This window comes from Triticum dicoccoides, chromosome 6B (genome assembly GCF_002162155.2).
Source record: "Triticum dicoccoides isolate Atlit2015 ecotype Zavitan chromosome 6B, WEW_v2.0, whole genome shotgun sequence".
NCBI classification, from domain to species: Eukaryota; Viridiplantae; Streptophyta; class Magnoliopsida; order Poales; family Poaceae; genus Triticum; species Triticum dicoccoides.
Genome location: NC_041391.1, coordinates 713,070,029 through 713,092,764, shown reverse-complemented (window position 1 = coordinate 713,092,764; position 22,736 = coordinate 713,070,029). Strand labels below are relative to the sequence as shown.

At 42.4% G+C, this 22,736-nt stretch overlaps 3 long non-coding RNA genes across 4 annotated transcripts; all 3 read right to left on the bottom strand.

Annotated features, from left to right (window-relative positions):
* Positions 1-12,642: 12,642 nt before the first annotated feature.
* On the bottom strand, positions 12,643-15,136 carry LOC119320021. The gene is made up of 5 exons (XR_005154731.1): positions 15,052-15,136; positions 14,872-14,936; positions 14,012-14,154; positions 13,102-13,263; positions 12,643-12,773 (listed from the first exon to the last, which is right to left on the bottom strand). It is a non-coding gene; the product is annotated as an uncharacterized LOC119320021 (long non-coding RNA).
* Positions 15,137-15,933: 797 nt separating this feature from the next.
* Positions 15,934-16,998, bottom strand: LOC119320022. 2 transcript variants are annotated; one of them, XR_005154733.1, is made up of 3 exons: positions 16,931-16,998; positions 16,522-16,660; positions 15,934-16,030 (listed from the first exon to the last, which is right to left on the bottom strand). It is a non-coding gene; the product is annotated as an uncharacterized LOC119320022 (long non-coding RNA). The 2 variants fall into 2 exon arrangements; XR_005154732.1 differs by lacking the exon at positions 15,934-16,030 and adding an exon at positions 16,047-16,154.
* A 365-nt stretch (positions 16,999-17,363) lies between these two features.
* LOC119320023 lies at positions 17,364-19,362 on the bottom strand. Its single transcript, XR_005154734.1, has 3 exons — positions 19,307-19,362; positions 17,605-17,698; positions 17,364-17,487 (listed from the first exon to the last, which is right to left on the bottom strand). It is a non-coding gene; the product is annotated as an uncharacterized LOC119320023 (long non-coding RNA).
* Positions 19,363-22,736: the final 3,374 nt, after the last annotated feature.

The following is a 22,736-nucleotide window of genomic DNA, read 5'->3' as shown; positions in this document are numbered from 1 at the left end:
ACAGCGCTTGAAGAGGATGTCGTGCTTAGACAAATGATGCTCGGTGTGCCTCATCATGTTGCTGGTCCTCGCCCTCGGCTTGACATTCGGTCTCGTCTTCGGCCTCCCCCACCGGCGCTACTCCGTCACGATCAACTCCGTCTCGGGCCTAGATCTGCCGCCGTCCAAGAACCTCACGCTCGACCCGCAGTTCAACCTCACCCTCCGCCTTGCATCGGCCAGCCCGGGCCGCGGCGCGTGCATGGACGCTGGCACCTACGTGCACCTGTCCTACCTCTGCGTCCCTCTCGCCACCAGCGCCGCCGCACCGCGCCGTCTCTGCGTCGGGCCGATGAAGTCGAGGGAGCAGCTCGTCGTCGCTAAAGGCACCGGCGTGCAGCTACCAGGGTTCCTGATGGACAGCCTCACTGTAGACCTGCGGAGCGGGGTGGAGGCGTTCAACGTCAAGATCGGGCGATCTGCCGGCCACCACGACGCCGAGCTGGTGGCGTCGTGCGGGGTTAGGCGAATCGGGGACACTGCTAGATGTGATTCGGATGACACTTGCCCAGATCCGAACCAGAAAGCGAATGATGATCCGGTTATAATTTCTACTCCAATCTTAATAATAGGACGCAGTCAGGGTCTCTCCACTCAAGACCAACCATGAAGATCTGCTACGGATTGTTTAGATTTAAACAGTACTACATGATAAAATAACGAAAATGTTAACGCCCACACGTGTGGGCGTTTGCACATCGCCCACACGCCTCCATCACCACTGATTTTGCCACGCATGAATAGATGACATCAACAGAATTTTTTTTTGGTTTTCGGCTTAAAAATGTTGTATCTCCTAAATAAAAAAGCGAACTAAAAATCCGTTTTCACCATTAAATCCGTCTCGACGAGATCTTCAAAACTAGACCCCATGATATGTTTCGACATTTTTTTTTTGCCAGAAGTTGCCACAATGTTTACACTGCAGTTGCCATAGGGCTTAAACTAAAGTTGCCATGTGGCAATTTTAGTTTGTAGATCATGGGAATTTTAGTATTTTGATGATTGCAACTCCAGTACTTTGACCATGAAAATTATTTTTTTGTATGAACCATGGCAATTTTACGTGCATGTATCATGGCAATTTTAGTTTATGGTTCATGGCAAGTCTAGTTTCTTAATTCCCCGTTTTATAAATGTCAAAATTTACTTTTAAATGTAGAAGAAAATAGCTGAAACATATCATGGCAACTTCAGTATAAACATCATGGCAATTCATATGCAATAGACATGGCAACTTTTAATCCAAAAAAAATTTCATTAAAACATATCAGCATGGGATCTAGTTTCGAAGATCTCATTGCGAGGGATTTAATGGTGAAAACGGATTTTCAATCAGATTTTTCGATTAAGAGATAAAACATTTTAAAAACTGAAAATCCTGTAGCCAGCGCAAACGACACAAACGGCACGCCACGAACAACATCATAAATTCCATTATTCTTGTTATGATAATTTTCCACTTCACTCTGAAATTCTTTAAACTTTTCAAATGTTTCAGACTTGTGTTTCATTAAGTAGATATACCCATATCTGCTCAAATCATCTGTGAAGGTGAGAAAATAACGATACCCACCGCGAGCCTCAACATTCATTGGACCACAAACATCAGTCTGAATGATTTCCTACAAATCAGTTGCTCGCTCCATAGTTCCGGAGAACGGCGTTTTAGTCATCTTGCCCATGAGGCACGGTTCACAAGTACCAAGTGATTCATAATCAAGTGATTCCAAAAGCCCATCAGTATGGAGTTTCTTCATGCGCTTTACACCGATATGACCTAAACGGCAGTGCCACAAATAAATTGTACTATTTATTAGATGTGTATCACTACTATCGAGATTTAATAAAAATAGACCACTCTTCAAGGGTGCATGACCATAAAAGATATTACTCATATAAATAGAACAACCATTATTCTCTGACTTAAATGAATAACCATCTCGCATCAAACAAGATCCAGATATAATGTTCATGCTCAACGCTGGCACCAAATAACAATTATTCAGGTCTAAAACTAATCCCGATGGTAGATGTAGAGGTAGCGTGCCGACCGCGATCACATCGACTTTGGAACCATTTCCCACGCGCATCGTCACCTCGTCCTTAGCCAATCTTCGCTTAATTCGTAGTCCCTGTTTTGAGTTGCAAATATTAGCAACAGAACCAGTATCAAATACCCAGGTGCTACTACGAGCATTAGTAAGGTACACATCAATAACATGTATATCACATATACCTTTGTTCACTTTACCATCCTTCTTATCCGCCAAATACTTGGGGCAGTTCCGCTTCCAGTGTCCAGTCTGCTTGCAGTAGAAGCACTCAGTTTCAGGCTTAGGTCCAGACTTGGGTTTCTTCTCTTGAGCAGCAACTTGTTTGTTGTTCTTCTTGAAGTTCCCCTTCTTCTTCCCTTTGCCTTTTTTCTTGAAACTGGTGGTCTTGTTAACCATCAACACTTGATGCTCCTTCTTGATTTCTACCTCCGCGGCTTTTAGCATTGCGAAGAGCTCGGGAATAGTCTTGTCCATCCCTTGCATATTATAGTTGATCACGAAGCTCTTGTAGCTTGGTGGCAGTGATTGAAGAATTCTGTCAATGACACTATCATCAGGAAGATTAACTCCCAGTTGAATCAAGTGATTATTATACCCAGACATTCTGGGTATGTGTTCACTGACAGAACTATTCTCCTCCATCTTGCAGCTATAGAACTTATTGGAGACTTCATATCTCTCAATCTGGGCATTTTCTTGAAATATTAACTTCACCTCCTGGAACATCTCATATGCTCCATGACGTTTAAAACGTCGTTGAAGACCCGGTTCCAAGCCGTAAAGCATGGCACACTGAAATATCGAGTAGTCATCAGCTTTGCTCTGCCAGACGTTCTTAACGTCGTCAGTTGCATTAGCAGCAGGCCTGGCACCCAGCGGTGCTTCCAGGACGTAATTCTTCTGTGCAGCAATGAGGATAATCCTCAGGTTACGGACCCAGTCCGTGTAATTGCTACCATCATCTTTCAACTTTGCTTTCTCAAGGAACGCATTAAAATTCAACGGAACAACAACACGAGCCATCTATCTACAACAAACATAGACAAGCAAAATACTATCAGGTACTAAGTTCATGATAAATTTAAGTTCAATTAATCATATTACTTAAAAACTCCCACTTAGACAGACATCTCTCTAGTCATCTAAGTGATCACGTGATCCAAATCAACTAAACCATGTCCGATCATCACGTGAGATGGAGTAGTTTCAATGGTGAACATCACTATGTTGATCATATCTACTATATGATTAACATTCGACCTTTCGGTCTCCGTGTTCCGAGGCCATATCTGTATATGCTAGGCTCATCAAGTTTAACCTGAGTACTCTGCGTGTGCAACTGTTTTGCACCCGTTGTATTTGAACGTAGAGCCTATCACACCCGATCATCACGTGGTGTCTCAGCACGAAGACCTTTCGCAACGGTGCATACTCAGGGAGAACACTTCTTGATAATTTAGTGAGAGATCATCTTAAAATGCTACCGTCAATCAAAGCAAGATAAGATGCATAAAGGATAAACATCACATGCAATCAATATAAGTGATATGATATGGCCATCATCATCTTGTGCTTGTGATCTCCATCTTCGAAGCACCGTTGTGATCACCATCGTCACCGGTGCGACACCTTGATCTCCATCGTAGCATCGTTGTCGTTACGCCATGTATTGCTTCTACGACTATCGCTACCGCTTAGTGATAAAGTAAAGCAATTACAGGGCGTTTGCATTTCATACAATAAAGCGACAACCATATGTCTCCTGCCAGCTGAAGGAGAAAGCATCTGCCGGGGACAAAGATGAAGAAGGGAATGACAGTAGTGATGAAGAAAAGGAGGAAGACGATAGGGACGACAATATTAGCCACGACGACTAGAAAGAAGAAGAGGATCAATAATTCTGCCCACGATAGCATATAGTACAAATGTGTGAGTCAGTAAATGATGCGTACATAGTATACACAAAGTATGTATCCGTGCATCCGAACCAGTCCGTAGGGTGCTGACACGCATCGGTTGGTTTATCTTCCTTTCAAGTAATACAAATTAGATTATGTAATTTATACAGGAGCCCCATTCACCTGGTTTGTTCGGGTGAATCTTTTTGTCAAATTTTCTCCTCAATAACTGCTTGACTTTATGCGTAAATTTGTAGTACCAGTAGTAGGCTAGTGAATAGGTGGTGTTTTTCAACCGTGCATACTATATAGCGTGCACTGATCTACTATTAAATGTGTTCAAGTATGTGCGTTCAGATTTTGCTGAGATAATAAAACATGAAGACACACTCTCAAACAAGAAGAAACGTGATGATGCTAGATACTTTCTCTGGGAGAAAGAATAGGTTTTATTTCATAAGAATAGAATTATAGTCCGCTAATACAAGCTTCAGAGATACAATTTGGAACCTGGCATAGCTAACGAGGGGTGCTACCAACATAACAACCATGATTAGCTAGACAATGAGAATACCCTATTTTGCTCGCACTCTAATTTCAAAGGAACTCACCCGCAAGCTTCCATGAAATTTCTAATTCTGCAATCAAGTGGCCATAAGCAGACTGATCAAGAGAGTTATAAGAGATAGCAACAAGGAAAAGTGGACAACCAAATAATCACACATTTAGAGCATCTCCAACATCAGCCTTATTTTTTGTCACGAAAAGCTGGTGGAGTAAAACTTTTTCGACACGAAAACTGATATATTATTTTGGGCATGAGCAAGCGCTGTCTCCAACAGCTATCCTAAAATAGGGCATCACCACTCCAAGGCCGCATTGCATCTTTCTTCTACACATATATCATCAAACACATGCAAGGTACTAGTACAGTACATGTCTTGTGCAGTTTAACTGAAGCAACAACAAACAAACAACAACATAATAGGTTCTAGTCGCTAGCTAAACAAATTCAGCAGCACTGCGTTCAATTTCAATCCAGCCATGCACACATACTGCTAGCTTCCTGTAGATCAATCAAGTTGCCTACATGGCTGCTTCTTTGGTCGCTAGCTTCAGTTAAAAATTCAGCTACTGGACAGTGTTGTTTCCTCTTTGGTTGCTAGATAAATCAAATTGCCTGCTGCACCCTCCTGCGTGCTTTAAAAATGTTGACGACATTTAAAAATTGATCATGATTTTCAACAATATGTTTGTGACATTCAAAAAAATTAGACAATTTATAAAGTGTTTGCGTAATTTTAAAAAGTGTTTCATATCTTTAAAAAACATTTATGACTTTAAAAAAATGTTCACATGTTTCAGAAATTTCTTTGTGCTACTCTTAAATGTTTATACAATGTAAAAAATCTCCATGTAATTAAAAAATGTTTTGTACCATTCAAAAATAATGTTCAGTAGCATTTAATGATTTAAAAATTTGTTCTAACACCAATCCTCGTGGTCGTCCAGGGCGAGGCTCATGCGGTCGTCGTCGAAGCCGAGGGTGGCGCGGAGGCAGCGGGCGCCGGACTGGCAGGTGGCGGTGAGGTAGGCCTCGGCGGTGGCGTAGGCCTGGTTGCGACCGAAGTAGTCGGGGTGGCGCTCGTCCATGGGGACGGTGTCATCGGGGGATATGGCATCCATGATGCGGCTGGCGAGCGTGTCGACGTAGTTCCTGAGAAAATCCGGAATGCACTGCTGCGCCATGGACCACATGAAGAGGAACCTCGTCAACGACGACAGCACCCCCGTGAACCAGCCGCTGGCGACCAACATGTCCATGGCTCGATCTCGATCTCTGCTAAATTTTCTGTTGTTGGTAAAGAAGAAAATTCGATCTCTAGTAGCGTTGGCCGTGGGTCATCTTTCTCTAATTGTCGGAAAGCACCGACCTTGTATATTACAAGCGAGGTTTTTGGTAGTCCAGGAGTCTCATGCATGGAAGGAGAGCAAATCCTAGCTAGGTGGACCAAGAGAATGCAAATCCTCGCTATACGTAGGTAGACTCTTCGTGTCGTGTAAACGCAAAAACATGCTTCCATCCAAGCAAGCGCTCGCTCTTTACTTTACGAGTACTCCTCTTTCTCTTTTGGTTGGTCTGCGGCGGGGCGGCAAATTAAATAAAGGGAGAAGAAGAAGAAAAACAGAGAGCACGCGAGATAGAAAAAATAGTCAGCGGATGCCGGGAGTCGCTGCTGCTCTTGCTTTTTTATTTTCTCGCGTGGTCGGCTTTTTTTTTCCTCGCGTGGTCGACTTGACACGTGACGTCATAGAAACGGGAACAACGCATCCTATTTCCTTTTCCATCCCCGCAAACAATATGTTCTTGCAGCCGAGTCCCTAACATTTTGCACCCAACACCCTAGATTTTTTTCTTTTCTTACAAACAAGACCAAAATTTCGACAAGTCGTGCGGAATTTCGCCGGAAATTTCGGCAGCATAACGCGTTTTTTTCTACAAGAAACGAATCCACACCGGCACTACAACACCGCTCCACGGCCATGTCCTTCCGTTACCACTATATATATAGTTGACAGCTGCACGCCGATCGATCGAGCTCAAGCATGCATGCATGCATGGACGACTTCATCTCCTGCTTTTGCCCGCCCATCTAAAATGATCAACTCTGAGAAAAGACACAAACAACACCTCTTAACAACACACAGCTCCCCTTAAAAAAAACACACTGCTTCCCTTCAAAAAAAAAACAACACACAGCTTGGAGGTGGCGCATGCTGCATGAGAAATTGCTTGGTATTTGCCCAAAAACCATGAATGCCATCAATTATGATAATTTTGAAATTACTCCTACACTTGTACAGGTGGCAGCCAGAATGTTTCTATCAGAAATATTTAATATTGTAGTTGGAACCACTTGTACCGACTAAACAAATACCCACTGGTGTTGGTTTAATAAACACAAACTAGTGCAGATTAATTATCGTTACGAATGATCTATACTACGTCCTTCTACGTAGTTTCAAACTTTCAGTACCACTTGACATCAAAGATGATATGATCAGAAGGATAAATGGATACGCATACTAGTGTTTGTCCCAATCAGTTTGTGAGAGCTCAAAAATTAAGCAAGCACAGTGTGTACATGAACCGCACTGCTAATTCATTTCTAATAAATAAAACCACATGATTTTTTTTCACTCAAAAGTAATGTTGTGTGAACCAAATGAAACGGTTGTTTAGATAGATCTGGTATTAATCAAAACTACATTGGCCTTAGGCCTCCAACCAGAAACATATCACTTGCTATAGCAGGTACATAACATAAGGGCCAGGATCCCATAGCTAAGCCAAAACAAAATCAAGTTGCCAAATTAAAATCTTCCCATTTGCACACTTGTTCAGACCTTGAACATTCTGGCAATTATCTTGTCAAACATTTCTATTCCCAATAAACTTAGTTGTCTTTGGAGGTATTCGTAAGTGGAGTATAATTCATTTCTGTAAGTCTAAAACCACAATTATAGTACTGTTACATGTTGTAATTTGTTCTAACAGTGCACAATTCTCTTGTATAGTATCTCTCTTTTAATTAGCAAAAATTTGGTTTCAAAGGGGGGTTTCCCGTGAATAAACATACTCGCTATAATGAATTTGTGAATAAAACACATGCCGGCTAGCCCGTTATGGTCGAATGGACATACCTCCATATCTCATCCTGAGTTTTAGTGGTGTCGCTTGGCCGGCGGTTTCATCTCCGGTTCCATGTCTGGTGCAACCATCCGCATTACCAAGGGTGACAAAACACTATAGTCAGTTTGAGTACGCCATGCAAAGATTTTCTGAATAAGATTAGATCGGGAAAGGGTGTGCTCTTACAGAGACAAGCCTGACCTTGCGGAGGAGAGCTATGCAGCAGGCACGTGTATGTCCAGAGCATCGACGACAGGGTGTGGATCATCTCCCGGCATCTTGTGATATGACCGGCTGCTGCTGCTGCATGTAGTCCTTGTGTGTTGGATTAAGGAGAAAGGAGGGGGTGCGGCAGATGCAGCTTAGTCCACGCAGGAGGAGCAAGAGGAGAGGAAAGAGCACATGGGCGACCATTTATAGAGGAGAGGAGATCATGTACGGCAGCGATGAGAGAGCGAGCAGCGCGGAGAGACGTTGGATTGGAGGCTGATCCGTGTGAGGCGCGCCGGAGCCAATGGATCGACAAGAAAGGGATGTAGGAAGTAATGGAAGAGGGGGTTGATCCGCGTGAGAGGCGAGGGAGCCAACGATCGACGAGAACTGGAGGGAGAGGAAGTAATGGAGGAGGAGGTGAAGCGATAGCAATTAAAGACGGAAGGTTGCATAGGTTTTTGGGAGCGAGAGGATTTCGAGGAGGTTTACTAGGATGGTTTGTTAAACTTGCTGATAAGAGGCTACTAAGTACGGGCCTCCCTCAAATCACGCTAGGTAGTTTAGTTTCCATATAGTATATTACAATACGTACGTGGGATGATTTATTATTTCCTATTTACGTCAGGTATGTTCTGAATCCTGTGTTAGTCCCGTCAGATCCCTCTCTGTTAAGTTGTGATGAATCACATCAGATCTCTCTGTCAATCCCTGATTAATCATGTCCCTTCTCTCCCCAAACAAACCTACATTGCATCCGCTTCCTATCAAGTTACTCGGAAAAAAACACATGGATTAGTCATAACAAATAGATGCTACGTTAAAAGATTTGTATACATATATATTAGAGAAGATAGCAACGACCACTTGTATACAACAGATAGGTACTACGTACATTGATTCAATGTTGTCTTCCAATTCAGGAATCCAGATGATCAGAACAACCTAGCTAGCTAGATCACATAATAATTAAGATGACACAGATTATCCTGAGCTTTCTTCTCAAAGGAGTTCGAGCAGTAGATCAAAAGTCCGAGCTGGTGTGCACGGCGACGGCGACAACAGACCCGTAGTACCATGTCAAGCAGGACAACAACCAGACAGGCTGTTGGCTGATGGTAAATAATCATGTCTGTGCTCACAATCACATACACACAAACACAAGGTGAAGGTAAACATATGTAGATGCCCCCAGTTTCTTTTCTAGTGGTAAATTTGAAAGCACCTGGTTGTTTTTCAAGAATCACCAATAGTTATCATGATTTCCATGCATCAGTCGTATCAAAATCACTCATTCATTAGCCATCATATTTCATTGACATAAAAAATCATCATCATTTTTTGGCATCACAACATGCTAGATAGGTACAAGGACACATGAGCCAAAATGACAGCCAATCAATCCAATCTGTTTGCTAACCACTAACTCCTTGCTGCACGATACAATTCAAATCAAATTTTACAATGGTGGTACATATGTAGCACTCACTGAGACTATACCAATATCGCCATTCAATCCAAATTTTACAAACTCCCAGGAACAAGACCATTCGGCCCACACCCTACAGACAAGGAAAAATTAACAACAAAATGCCTATCTCTAAAAATCTCTTAGTCCATACAGTAGCTTCGATACGTCGAGTGAGTTCCCCCTGCCATCAACCATTCGACCGACATCCAACGGTGAAGGGAAAGATTAGCAGGTCTTTTTCCTTTTTCTTCACCTTATTTCTCAAGTCCTGCACATCAAAATGCAATGCGTGGATTAAGAAACCAGAGCAACTTCACAAAACTCAATGTTTTATAGTGGGTGATCCCAAAAAGACACTAGACAATCTCACACATAAGTGTTGGCTGATACTACCACGAGACAATGGTGACAAGAACAACATGCTCTTCTCAAAACCAAGGAGAGGAAACCAAGATACCGATCCTTTATACATAACTTAGTGAAAAATAAGGACATATTGACATAAGCACCCCAAGTATTGGCAGTGCCGCTGGGGCATAATCTTTCACAAACTAGTGGCATGGCTTTGTATGGAAAACAAAATTATTAGGAGCACACTAGCACTTTCAAAAAGCAACGTATCAAGGAGGTTCAGGAAAGATTATAGGAGCTCTTAATATGATCCTACAAAGAGAAGATCATAAATGAACCCCATGAAAATTATTCTCTACTTTACTAGTTGCTTTGGCACTGACAAACACGCCATATTGAGCCTAACCCTTTAGCAATAGTAGCATGGAGCAGAAAAAGGCCTAACGCGCACTGCATTACAAGAGAACAACTTGATTGATATGAAAGATCATCATGGTCAAATGATTTTGGTGGCTGGAAGACCACGACCACAGATCCCAACACTAAATCAAGGTCTCAATGGCCGGCACGACAGTGAGAGAGACGAGAGCAAGGATTCACCTGAACCAAGATGTGCAAGACCTCCTCCTTTAGCCTGTGACATCCAGGGTTGTTTCCCTTCAGTAGCTCCTATCATATTCAAAGAAACCACCATGTCAGACCTCTCTCTAACGAACACAACACAAAAGAGACAAAATACATAAGCAATAAAGGTTCAGGCTAGATAAACACTATGCACCACCCATACAGTTGGTATTATAATACCTTGGTATTATAATACCTGTTACTCCACAAAAGTTTAAGCAATCATAATATAGAACAAACCAGAATTTATTTTAAAACAAAAGTTGTGCTCTGGAACCCATTCAACAATGGAGCATCCCTCATCATCTAAGAAACAAAAATGGCACAACACCTGCACGACACATGCCTTCTTAAAAAGGCCGGCATGCTAGTGCCTCAGATCACGATTTTTTGCAATACTTCACAAAAGAGATAACCACCATCCAATGCAACCAACATCAATACTAAACTCAGTAGATGAAATTGCATCAGTAGGCTAGCCTAGAATGCAGCGAGGAAATCGATTGGAACCTGCCTCTATAGAAGGGTATTTAAACATAAGACACTCTTTTAACAGATCATTTGTAAACATCATCATCACCTTTTAAGATGGGAGATACTCGCTACAACGAATTTTCTACTTCAAGCTAGGCAACTTGTTCCCAGTTTCATCAGTCAATACTTTTAAGATGGGAGATACTCGCTACTATGAATAGATAGAGAATCTCATCTCAGCCGACTGATCCCATACACAAAAATGAAATACAGAGGAGCCCCAAAACAAAACACAAGTAACTACCTTTTGTTTGTTTTCTCACATTAGTTAATTGTACACTAGTATGGAACAAAACAAATAAATCAAGTAGAAGAAAAACCTGACCTGAGCAACCTTGCTACACTGCAAAGTCTTCCACTCCATGCAATCGTCGAGATCACCGCCAAGGCTGGCACAGTCGAACAACGCGTTCTGTTGCTGCTTCTAGCGGCAGATGTAGTGGAGCCCGAGGCTCCTAGACCACCACATCCGTCCTCTCCCCACGATGTGCTGCTGCTCAAAGCTCCATTTAGCATGCCACCGTGTCTTGTTGTAGAGGCATGTAGTAGCGCACCACCAACCTCACCAGGTGCAGGTACTACAGCAGCTCCTCGCTGATGATGATGGTGTTGGCTATTTGCATGACGAGGGCTGATCCGCTCACTGTCAACGATGAGCAATGTCACCGTGCTCTTCGGTCCTAACAGTCGTACATCCCTCCTACTATCTAAACAACACAACACAAAAAAACTGCCGAGTCAGGTCTCTCATGAACACAACACAAAACAAAGACAAAATATATAAGTGAGATAGGTTCAGGGTAGATAAACACTATGCACCACTCGCACAATCGGTAACATCAGCTAAACCAATAAACTACAAGGAGAGTTTATTGCATAGTTTGACTTAATAGAAGACAAAGTTTATTTTCTACAACCATCAAAATCATCGTTTTTAACACTAGTTGCATCGAGAGCACAAATATAACGATTACGTAATAATCTACAGTAACCAATAAACTAGAGATCTTATTGTTTGTCTCTGAGCATAATAAGTGCCTCAGGGTGCTATATGCATTTGTGGCAAGAAAACAAAATCTTGTAGGCATGAACCGCTGACTTAAAAATGATTCTATGCATGGCTCCTTATGTCTTTTAGGCACTAAGAAGTATCTGCATACACGCTTTCTTCTATCTCCAATCAAATTGTGGTTGAGAACAGAACGCAAACACTTAGATAGCCATGATAAATTTATTCGCTTGAAAATCTGTAAGGATAATACATACACATGTGTTGACAAATCTCAGTTTCAAAATGAATTGTTAGTATCGCCAAGGGTAATACATGTGCATTGCAACAGATATAAACAGAACTAGATCCCCTCAAAAAATAAAATAAAAATAAACAGAACTAGATCCTAGACTTTTGATTCCCTTTGGTCTTGTGTGCATTGCAACAGAACAGGTATATCAACATTAAGAAATTTCTGAACATGTGCACAAGGGTGGGTATGTATGTTTTTCTCCTGCACAAGTGCAGAGAAACATCAACTTGAACCAGGAGAGCAACCTGCAGGAACATTCAGCTAGAATGAAACAGAGCAACCAGAATCTCTATCTAGACCAACAAGATGAAATTGGGAATTCTGACTCTCAGGCACCAAAATAAAGAAATGCAAATGACCATTATTCATTTCATCTACCACGGCTCGATGGCCATGCATGGTGACAGAGGGCGTGAGAGAGAGTGAAGGAGAGGAACTAGGTTTACCTATGCCAGGACGAAAGAGGAAGCGGCCACCGGAGGGGCAGCGCGGGAGGCGTTGGAGTGAGCGACAGAGCAGGCAGAGCTGCTTCGCCGGCCAAACTAGTGTGGGATGACACCATGGTCCCGGAAGGTGCGTCCAGCAAGAATGCTACAAATGTGAGCGGAAACCAAAATGATTTGTACCGATGGCAGCAAAACTAAAGAGATGGTTTGTCAACCATTTGGATAGCCTTAAAACGAAATTAATCCACAATATTAAGGGAGATGGGAGCAAAATAAAATTCAAGTAAGCATGGATTAGATGGCACAAATATTGATTAGAAGGTGAAATCTACCCGAGCACCAAGAAAAATCATGTTTTTCTTTCAATACACAAAAACAAACACCAGCAGGCCAGTACCAAGATTTGGGATCCAAAAAACTAGCAAAATATATCCAATAGCAATGACCCACTTGTACAAGTAAGTTTCCACTACCTCAACAAGTATCAAGTGTCATAGAGCTTGAGAGAGAGCAGAGAAGAGGACCAACAGCCACCGGAGGCGTCAAAGTAAGTGCCGGAGCAAGCAGAGCTGCTTCGCCGGCCAAACTTGTGTCGGATGGCGGTGTCGTGCCAGAAGGTACGCCCAGAGAAAATGCTACAAATGTGAGCGAAAACCAAAATCATTAGTACTCAAAGTAGGAAAACTATAAAGATGTTTTTTACAAAACATTAAGATATCCATAATATATAGATGCTCAGAGCTTTTCAGCAAATAAAAAAAGAAGCAAACGAGGTTTTGTTTTAGTAAATGTCGGACCCAACTAGTAGACTAATAGCCAATAGCACCATGTTGTTTCCAATCAAATTCGGTTGAAGTATTTTAATTCCCTATCCTTGACCTTTAAGTACAATTTCACATAAGTTAATTCAAAATAGAAGTTAATATGTCAGAAAGATGCCCCAGCAGGTCGGCTCCAATTTATAAACTGCACTGTACAGACTCTTAGAAAAACATATAGCATATCTATGACTAGAATCAAAAGGGTTAAAAAAATCAAAGACCAAACATGATGCTAGTTAGCACCGAACTACAAGAGACCAATTTCAGTAAAAAGAAAGATCATAAAAATCACATACTTGTGGTGGCCAGAAGACCACTACCACAGATCTGAACATTAAATCATCGACTCGATGACCGGCACAACACTAGCCGACGCTCGATGACCGGCATAAAACAAAAAAAGTTGATAATTTTTATTGTTTCGTTACTTATTCATCAAAAAGAGCCCACCTATTTACATATCTTTCAAGTACTATACAAAAGAAATGTATATGACCTTTATTCATTTCAAGTGGGCATGCAGAGAATGAGATGGAGCATAGTAGAGGAACCAACAGCTTACCTATGATCACATCGGTGGTCTTCTCATACGGGATCGCTCTGCCCTCTCGAAGTTCAAACTTCCAGCAATGGCGGATGCGAGTCCACGATCTTCAGTGACCACTCCGATTCCTCCAACATCATCCTCATCATTAAGTCAGGTCCCTGGGTACACAGGAACAAGATTAGTTGAAGGCCAAGTAAAATGGTAATAGAATGATGATTAGGAGCAAACTATAAAGGACAATACTGCCAGGCAACATTTATTATGATGGGCATTTTCAGTTTGGAGGACAGCGAGCTATATATGAACACAATAGCTAATGAACAACAAGCTATACAGGTCCTCATTTCTGTTGACAAGCTCCTAGAGAGGACATCAAAAAATTCTTCAATTATCAGGGTACAAGATCACTTTTACTATACTAAATAAACTACATTGCCATCAAAAATTTCAGGCACTTGATATACCATTACCTGGGAAATCATTCGGTCAAAAAAGGTTCATAAGGTTGGATTCATGCACTTATTGATCAACTAAAGGTTCATTTAGTCATAAACCTCTGTTAAGTCCTATTGGGAGACAAGCAACAGTGCCGAATGTAAGATTCCAATCACGTGTGGAATCCAAAATGAATAACAAAGAATACTAGTGACGTGTGAGATCAAATATACCTGAATGCCATGCATGCTAGAAAATTATCTACTATTCAATGACTTCAAGAGAGCACACATACATGCACATTGATAAAAGAATAGACACTGGATGTCATGTTTATCTTTCTAATGTGCTTTCATATTTTTCAATGATAAATTGATTATGACTGACTGATGCTAGTACAAATACTCAGTTAAGCTAGCAAAGTATGGTTTACATAGTACCTTGGGTGTTCTTCATGAGTCGAGGCTGATCCTGGAGGCCACCGGGCAGAGCATATCATTGAAGCCTGGAAACAAGAACACGAATGATACTGGTATTAGACGCTACCAACATCAACATGGTGCAGAACTGAAATTAGCTTGTCAGAAAGAACTGGCTGAGCAACCGAGTCCATGACTGACCCCAGTGTGATCCAACTTAGCGTCAGGCTTCATCATAGTGAGTCGGCTCATGGCCTGGCCCGAGTATGTGTACCTTCTTGCGCAGCATTACATGTGCAAGTACAAAACTGCAATACAAATTAAACCTCCAGATTAATGATTAAACCATAAAGAATCTTATATGAGAAAACACAAGATATTGTATCCCAAAATCCGAGAGTGATGATTATACTAAGAGCTCCAAGTGGAGTGAACGTAAACTTGTCCATATTACTGGAAATTATATAATCGTTTTGATTAACTCAAACCATAAACTAACTACCAATCTAGTCTATCATGTAGTTGTCGAGTGATAAATTCCTACTCCATCATGATAAGTAATTGAGCAGGACAAACAAAGCAGAGGACATTAGAGGCAATGTAAACTGACCAATAGATTATTGACATGAATCAAGGCAAAATGCTTAACCATGAATAAGATTAAGTGAGTGGGATAGCGTGAAAAATTGGATGCACTCTTATATATGCTATATTGAAACCTGACCATATTAATGAAATCTTTTTGATTTATTCAAACTGCAAGCTAACTATTGGATTTCTTGGATCAAACAGATGTAGCAACTTACATAGTCACATGAGCAAAAACAACAACAGACATTACATATTATCCACAATGTATAATTTTGACTAGATTCATTTCCAACATAAATAAAACAAAATCAAGAAAGTAACAGGTCAGACAGACAGACTTGACTCCTATTTTTGCAACTGCAGCTAGTGAATAGACCTGAACCTTGGGACAAGGTTGTTCTCCTGACCATATTGTACTACTAGATTTTTAGCTCAAAATACAAACGTTGCATCATAGTTTGTTACCTTAAGAGTTAGTATTACACTCCACGATGGGAAATCCCATGAACCTCAACAGTAGACACACTATTGTTTACAAACGCTGCAGCTCAGTCAGCGAGTGAGTGAGCAGAGGGAGATGAGATGCTACCTGCAGGGAGCAATTGTCGGCAATGGTGAGGTGGACGGCTGCAAAGTTGTCGGCATCTTTGATGGAACCGGATTCAGTAAGAAATAGAACAAGGAAATTGCCCATGCCCCTTGATGGATTAATGCTGTAATTTATCCAAAATGATGGTCATTTCTTATTTATTCAAACAGTAGGAGTAGTTGCTGATGGGCATGGCCTGTTTTATTTTCTTGATGAATGAAACAATCCTTGCATGTACAACAACAAAGTTTTGAAATTTGAAGAAATTTAATAAATGCTGGAGGCACACGAATACATGTCTCTTGATTTGGAAGACAAAGCAAACGAATAGCATCTCTCAGTATGAGCGTGCATGCCTCCTACAGAGCCATTTTCTAGTTTCTAAGCATTCAACAATCATGAATTCATCCCATCTCTGAGTCTCAGACCAGAAAACAACAAAGATTAAGAAAGACAAGAGTAGCCAAAGGAAAAGGACATCAGGGACTCACCTAAGTGGTAGGTAACCCAGGAGGCAGTCATGGGAGCCCACCACCAGGGTTACGGGGCGACAAACTAGCCATCTTGTCGGCACTGGAAGAAAGGCAGCACACCACCGTCGTTGGAAACCCACCCTTCAGCTATGATCTCCTATAATATTAAAAGAACCGAGTCACATATGTGCATATGTGCATTCTACTCATACGCCATCATAGATCAAATTATTATCATATCAGTTCGACAATTCAATCTGCAATCATGTTGCTAACTTCTATTGTTTTGCTACTTATATTCATAAAAAAAGCCACCCCTACTTACATATCTTTCAGTACTATAAAAAAGAAATGTATATGACATTTATTCATTTCAAGTGGGCACACAGAGCATGAGATGGAGCACAGGAGAGTAATAGTGGCATACCTATGTTTATCTTTCTAGTGTGCTTTCATATTTGTGTCAACGATGAATCAATGACGTATCACAAACCAGTCCTTCAGATCAAAGCACCTGCTAGAAAATCAAACGTGTGTACTGAGCCATCAGAAATCATCCTCGAACTAACAATGCAGTAATTGGATTTGAAATTCACACCACAACTAACTGAAGGTGTGTTGTTCAAGGGAAATTCACAATTCAGTGGGGGCACATGTTAGGATCGAGTTAGTATCGAGACATATGTTGGCCAAGTAAAGATTCATTTATACATAGAACCCTCCGAGGTCTTACCGGGAAACATGCCAAGTGTAAAATGTAAAGAGTAGTGTAGAAACCTAACAATGAATCGCCAAGGGCAATACAGAGAAGCCAGACTAAATATTACCAAAATCGAGTCAAATTAACCTATATATCTGAGGGGTACTCTCAAACGATCATAGCTTGTTTATCAAATGTGATCAATATGTGCGCGATAGTCTAGTCGAATCAGTGCTCGACGACCAGCATCAAGGAGGCCACATGGCAGAGCATGCCATTGAGGTCTGGAATCAAGAACATGAATAGTACTAGTATTAGTCACTACCAACATCAACATGGTGAAGAACTGAAATTAGACGGACAAAGGGAACAAGCTGAGCAAGCTAGAGTCAGTGAATTACCTAGTGTGATCCAACTCCATGATGGTGAGCGGCTCGGCCGCGAATGCCAAATATGTGTAGCTTCTCGGCAGCATTAAATGTGCAAGCACAACCACTGCAATACAAAATAAACCCTTATAGATGCTATCTTCAAATATGTCCAGATTAATGGAATTGATTCGATTTATTTAAACTATATGCTAACTATTGGATTTCCTGGATCAAACAGATGTAGCAACTTACATAGTCCCATGAGTAAAAACAATGACGGGCATTGCATATTCTTCACAATATAGAATCTTGACTAGACATACTCATTTCCAAAATAAAACAAAAAAATCGAGAAAGCAACAAGTCAGACCGACTTTTCTCCTGTTTTTGCAGCTACGGCTACTGACTAGACCTGAACCTTGAGAACAAGGTTGTTTTACTGACCATATTGTACTACTAGATTTTTCCTGACCATATTATATGTGTACATGTGAACCAGATAGATATTGCTTGTAGGAGTACACCATAACAGGGCCTACTGAGATAACTTTAATAGCCAGACCAACCGAGACATTTGTTGGGCGAACTTTTTAAAGACCAAATGCAAAAAAGCAATCCAAGTTTTTGTGTGTGTGAGTCTCTCTCTCTCTCTCTCTTAAACAATATTACTACTCTCTTTTTGCATCCGTTCCATCCATCCATGTGTGTACAAGTGAACTGGGGGAAATTATGGACCATAAGAACAGAACAACATGAAGCCATGGGTGGGAAAGGTTTAATTATCACCATGCTGGACACGGTGTACACCATCGATTGACGACCACCAGAAGGTAGATGACGCATTCAGTAAGGGCAGAAGGTTGCTTGCCGACCACCACAACCAGATGTATGTGCACCATGCCTGAAGTAGCTACAACGAACCCCTGTCCAGAAGCACGATCGTGAAGAAGGGGAACGGGCGGTACAGCAGCTCGGAGGGAGGGAATCCCAAGACCGAGAGCCGGCGCGGACGAGGAAGAGCAGCGTCGGAGGGATCAATTGAACAGCTGGTTAAAATAACAGGAGATATCAGGTCAGCTAGTTGGTGCAACATATTTAATACAGAAAAATGAGATATTTGAAATCTCAACATGCCCTGTTTCGACATATTTGGATTGAACATGTTCAGGCTAAGAATTTATGTTGGATGTGTAAGTTAAATGGCAATAAACCACTACAATTGCAGTGTGAGTTATCTTTTTTCAAAAGAGATTACAGGAAACTTATAACACAGAGAATGGAAAGAAGACGCGTATATACACACTCAATGGCGTTCGAAACTGAAGAATTCAGCAACCGCTCACACTCGTCCTTACCCTTGTCCACAGCACTCAATGGAATCCACCGTAGAGGTTACCGAGCATCTCCATCCGCTCTATCTCACCTCACTCCTTATTATGGACCTATTAGTGGAGTGTGTATATGCAGCAGAACTGTGTTTGTTGCCACGATACGACTTCACCTGTCCAACATGCGCCTACACATTTTGCATGCAGTGATTGCTTCCGGGTAAAGTTTCTTAGGTTTGGGTAAGCAACCAAGCAGCAATTGATCCCAATGCACGCATTTGCTAGTTTTTCTCTAACATTTGCACCTTAGTTTCAAGTGTGACAAACACGTGATGTCTGTGTCACGACGAAAATTTTGCTTCAGGACAAAATCTTTGGGACTTTAAAGCAGTAGTACTACTTACATTTGTGGCCTTCTCCTTGGCGTTGTGGTGAGCGTCTTGTTGCGTGCAGAGATCCATCTGCTTCACTTCCTGCTTACATTTTCTCCCAGCCACACCCGTCACAATTCCATTGACATGCACAAGATTGGACTGCATACATGCTCTGGCCAAGAGACTCAAGGCAATCCGCCACTCCATCTCACCTCGCTGGTGAGGCGGAGGTCAGAAGAGAGTGGAGAATTGGGGCAGCTTGGAGGACACGTCACGGAACAGGAAGAAGCGGAAGTCGCAGCCTTGCTGGCCCTGCTGACGGCGGCGAGCGGTGGTGGTGGAATTCGTGAGATCCGCTTTGCTGCGCCTTGCCAGCACCAAGGGCGTTGGGTCTCTCGTGCACCTGCATGAGGACATCAGCCGTATCAGGGACTAGAATAAATCAGGGCGGCGTCGTAGAGAGGAGAAGATGGGTGCCAGAGAGGGGGAGGAGACCTTGAGGCGTCGGAGCAGCCGAGCCCTCTCCTCGCAACTGTATTTCCACTGTGTTTTCGCAGAGAAGAGAGTTCCTTTTCTTTCAGTACAACAACTATAACTTCAAAATGGAAACCGAGATTCCTGAACAAAAATAACAATGTAAGCACAGATAACCATAATTGGTTGTGACTAGTTCTGAATGAGAAAATGGTATGGTTTGGATAGAATCCATTCCACACAAATACAGTTCAAAAGGCAAGTTGGCAACTACAAAAAGAACATGAGAAAACTAAATTCCACCGCCCTTTGGTTCATCTAGAAAATGAACAAATCCACATGACTATCGAGCTAAACTGAATTCCGTATCTGACGCTCCTTGTTCATGTAGTTGACATGCATATGAATTAATTTCTACTATATCTAGGGGCAATTATAGAGAGGTTACAAGGGATTCAAAAATCCGTAAGCTAGATGGCAGCAAACCAATATAATTGCAGTGTGAGTTATCTTTTTTCAGAATAGATTACAGGAAACTTATTGCATCGAGAATGGAAAGATGACGCATATATACACACTCAATGGCGTTGGAAACTGCAGAATTCAACAGCCACACACACTCCTGCTTAACCTTGTCCACGACACTCAAGGCAATGCACCGTAGAGGTTACCAAGCATCTCCAGACTCTATTTCTCGCCTCACTCGTTCATAGCATTGTGGACCTATTAGAGGACTGTATATATGCAGCAGAGCTGTGTATTTGTCGCCATGGTACTACTGCCCCTGTCGACATGCACATACACAGCTTGCATGCAGTGATTGCTTCAGGGAAAAGCTTAAGTTTTGGTAAGCAAGCCTCCAGCAATTGATGCCAAAGCATGCACTTGTTTGTTTTTCTCTAACCTTTGCACGTTAGTGTGAAGTGGGACAAATACTTGATGTCTGTGTCTCCATGAAAATTTTACTTCAGGACAAGGTTTGTAGGAGTTTAAAGCAATAGTACTACTTACATTTGTGGGCTTCTCCTCGGCGTTTGTGGTGATCCAGCTGCTTCCCTTCCTGCTCAACATTTTCTCCCAGCCACACCTGTGCCACAATTCCATTAACAAGAAGGATCAATGAGCATGCATAACATTGGACTGCATACACAAAGTTTCAGGTCTCAACTGTCGTCAGAAACAAAGGGAAAACATCAAGCTGATGCCAAGGGAACCCATCCACCACTCCATCTCACCTCGGTCGTGAGGCGGAGGTCAGAAGAGAGTGGGGAATTGGGGGCATCTTGGAGGACACTTAATGGGACAGGAAGAAGCAGAAGTCGCCGTCTTGCTGGAGCTGCTGACGCCGGAGCATGGACGGCGGCTAGCAGTGGTGGTGGAATTCGTGAGATCCCTGAGCCAGCACAAAGGTCCTTGGATCGCTCGTGCACCTGCACATGGGCCGCATCAGGGACTAGAGCAAATCGGGGCGCTGGCGCAGAGAGGAGAAGATGGACGAGATGGGTGGAGGAGACCTTGAGGCGTCGGAGCAGCCGAGCCCTCCCCTCACAAGGAACCGCACGGCCCTCGAGCGTAACCACACGGAGGGGAGGCACCGAAGTCGAGCAGCTTCGTCGCGGGCAACTCGAAGCATTTGACGATGAGCGATGGGTGGCGCTCATCTGCAGAGGCCGTCGCCGATCTGGGAGCGCCATGGCCACCGCCTCGATTGCTCTATCTGGGGCCTGGGTCAGGTGAGTGACCAATAACCCAGATTTATTTTTCTTTGCATTTTCACAGAGAAAAGAGTTCCTTTCCTTTCAGTACAGCAGCTATAACTTCAAAATGGAAACCCAGATTCCTGAACGAAATAACAATGTAAGCAAAGATAACAATAATAAATTGGTTATGACTATTTCTGAATGAAAAAATGGTATGGTTTTCATAGAATCCATTCCACACAAATACAGTTGAAATGGCAACTAAAAAAACAACATGAGAAAACCAAATTCCGGTGCCCTAAGGTTCATCTAGAAAATGAACAAGCGTACAAGACTATCGAGCTAAGCTCAATTCTATATCTGACCCTCCTGGTTCATGCAGCTGACATGCATATGAATTAATTTGTCCTATATATCTAGGGATACTTACAGAGAAATTACAGGGGATTCAAAAATCCGAAAAGCTAGATGGCAACAAACCACTACAATTGCGGTGTTTGTTATCTTTTTTTCAGAAGAGATGACATGAAACTTATAACATGGAGAATATATCGAAAGAAGCCGCATATATACACTCTCAATGGGGTTTGAAACTGTAGAATTCAATAGCCGCTCACACTCGTCCTTAACCTTGTCCACAGCACACAAGGCAATCCACCGTAGAGGTTACCGAGCACCTCAAGCCGTTGTGTCTCGCCTCACTCGTTCCTATTATGAGCCTGTTACAGGCACCTCATGGCTGTTGCTGCAGCTGCAATGGAATGCGGCGGTCAGTCAGGGGAACATCAGTTGATGCTTTGCTTGAAACATCACGAACACAAATCTGAAAATTCAGGTCTGGAAAAGGATGAAGGGTATTGTATCATTTTGGCAAGCAGGTCGTGCTGTCAGGCAAGAAGGGATGCAGAATTCTGAGCTGATAAATGCTCTGTTTTCTTCAGGTAGTGTTTCTTCCAGAATCTGTAGGCCGCCGAGCAGGCGCGATAATCCAATTGATGGAGCCTGTGCTAGGTAATCGACCTCGTGCCGAACCGAGCCGCGACCCAGGCCACAGTGCCACACCCACCCCTGCCACAATCCCATTAACAATAATGGATCAATGAAGATGCGTAAGATTGGACTGCGCACAGAAAGCTTCAGGTTTCAGCTGTCATCATACATTACACAAAGGGAAATCATCAAGCAGATGCCAAGGGAATCCATCCACCGCCCCATCTAATTCTCATGATCTCGCTCGTGAGGCCGGCCGCGGAGGTCGGAAGAGATTGGAGATTTGGGGGCGGCAA